Source organism: Chinchilla lanigera, unplaced genomic scaffold (genome assembly GCF_000276665.1).
Source record: "Chinchilla lanigera isolate Chin_1 unplaced genomic scaffold, ChiLan1.0 scaffold00007, whole genome shotgun sequence".
NCBI classification, from domain to species: domain Eukaryota; kingdom Metazoa; phylum Chordata; class Mammalia; order Rodentia; family Chinchillidae; genus Chinchilla; species Chinchilla lanigera.
In genome coordinates this window covers 13,244,474-13,246,990 of record NW_004955408.1, presented here as the reverse complement: position 1 = coordinate 13,246,990, position 2,517 = coordinate 13,244,474, and the positions used below count along the sequence as shown (strand labels likewise).

Genomic DNA, 2,517 nt, shown 5'->3' with positions numbered 1-2,517 from the left:
AGTGGGGTGTTGTTCTGAGATTGTGTTTTAGTTCTTTGTCTTGTCATGTCTGATGCTGGAGGCAGAATGCTCAGTCTCCCTCTTCCCTGGCAACTCAGCAAAAGTCGCCAGTGTTCCTAGTTTTCCTGGTGGTCAGGCTTGCCCCTCAGTGTCTGCTGAGATGCTCTGCTTAGTCTGGGATCTTCTGGCATATAGTGAAGTGTACCTAGTTCTCCCAGGTGTCAGATGCAAACTGTGATGTCAGCAGATGGCAGACCGTCTGATCTAGTGCCCCCTGGCAGCTCAGGGCATGTGTATGATCCAGAAGTAGGCTACGCTGGTGGCACAATCATGGACCAGTGGTCATGTGTTCCCAGGCAGTTCAGGGCGTAGGCAGAACCTAGACATGAATCACAGGGTCAACAGTTTTTGGACCACCTGATTCTGTGTCTCCAGGCAGCTCAGAGAGTGCACAGGAGCCAGACGTGGGCTGCACTGGTGGTGATCACAGACCGCCTGTGTCCATGACCTCCAGGAGGTCAGTGCACAAGTAAAGCCCAGATGCCAACTATGGGGCCAGCAGTTTATGGACTGCCTGCTCTAGAACCTCAGGTAGTGCAGGGCACATGCAGGGAAGGCCCAAACTTGAACCCCAGTGTTAGCAGTTCGGGGGCCTTCTGAGTGAAGATCTCCTGTCTGCACCAGGTGCATGGAGGTCAGAGACTTAGACTGCAATGGCAGTGGGGTTGTGGGTTTCCTGCTCTGCTCCCAGGAAGTAGATGGGAAATACCAGAATCTCTGGGCTTTCAGCTGCAAACTGTGATGTCAGTGGGTCATGGGTCACCTGATTCTGCATCTCCGGGCAGCTCAGGGCACACACAGGAACCAGATGTGGGCTGCACTGACAGTGATCACAGACTGCCTGTGTCTGTGACTTCTGGAGGTCAGGGTGCAAGTAAAGCTCAGACGTGAACCACGGTGCCAGTTTGTTGACCACCTGCTCTAGTATCTCAGGTGGCACAGGCACACGCAGAGAGGGCCCAAACACAAACCCCAGTGCTAGCAGTTCACAGGCCCTCTGAGTGAAAATCTCCTGTCTGCCTCAGGCACATGGAGGGCGGAGACTCAGATTGTAATTATCTTGAATTTTTTTTAAAGCTTCATACTGAAACAAATCACAAAAATATTTACATTAAGTGTTTAGAATTATATCATTAACATTAAAGTTGTAAATTTTTTCTTGGTATTGTATAAATAATCAAGCTATTTTTTTAAACAAGCCCTGTCAAGTTTTAGTAAAGAAAAGTCTTGCATGGTTTACTTTTCACCAGCCCGTTCTAACATATTTCTAATTATTTTACAATCATCTAGATCAATGACAGCCAATGTGAGTACTTTGTTGTATTCCCCCACGCTATGTCCAATTCAGTGTTCTTGGTAGTGTAATGATGGGCACTAATTTTAGCCAATATGGCATAGTTCTCTATTTCAGATTTCCTTAGAGCTGAGCAGTTGTTGGCAAAGTTGATCATTTTTCCTTTGCCTTGTCTGATTATCTTCAGAGCCTGTATACCAGCACATACTTCCCACTTTTCATAGCAAGTTGGAGCCTAGAGTTGATTGACTCCAGAGACTCTTCTGTCTTCTTTGTGGCTACCATCTTTCTGTCCTAGGTGCAAGATGGCCCCCCAATCAAAAGTAGCCACCAAGATGGTCAAGGAGAAAAGAAGGAGTTCCTACAATGCAAGAAACTCTTCACAGCAGAGTCATGACACTATAGTGATTTGTTTTCAAGTATTATTTGTAGTTTTAAATGACAGAAATTTGATCAGGCTATCTTTAACCAAAAAAGTGGGGATGAAGGAAGTGGAGAGGTATTAGAAGAACATAGGACTTGCCACTGGTTATTTTTGAATGTCATTGAACCAAGGAACCAAGGCAAATTCAAGTTTCTTAACAATCCACAGATCTTCTTCCTAGGGTACTACCATTAATATGACTCTGTCTCTCAAGCTCTATATTACTAGCTCCACACCCTCAAATCCTGAGATAGAATCTTATTCCCCCAACTTAAGTTAGGTCTTTGAACCACAAAGGGTTCTGTTCCTGCCTGAGCTTACCATGTGTCCTGCAGAGGGATTTCAGGGATGATAGTCTCTCTGTACACTGAAAACCACTCTTAAAGTCTTGTACACTGACACTGACAGGTCTCAATAGCACTCTTTTTTCTCTCCTTAATATTCTACTTAATTTGCTATTCATTTACCCCTCCATTTTTAAATTATTGTCATATTTTATCCATAAGCAAATCATTCATCTTCTTCTACTCCATCCATATTTCAGCTCTTTGGATTTACATTGATTTTAAACTGTACCTCCTGGCCAGTTGTGGTAGTGCATGCCTGGAATCCCAGGACTCAGGAGACAGTGGCAAGAAGATTGCTGTGAGTTCAAGGCCAGCCTAAACTACAGAGGGAGACACTGCCTCAAAATTAATTAATTAATTAATTAATCTTCTGGACATGTATTTTTGGCTGT

General features: G+C 44.5%; 1 pseudogene; it reads right to left on the bottom strand.

Moving 5' to 3' along the window:
- Positions 1-1,296: 1,296 nt before the first annotated feature.
- LOC102020766 lies at positions 1,297-1,639 on the bottom strand (annotated as a pseudogene).
- Positions 1,640-2,517: the final 878 nt, after the last annotated feature.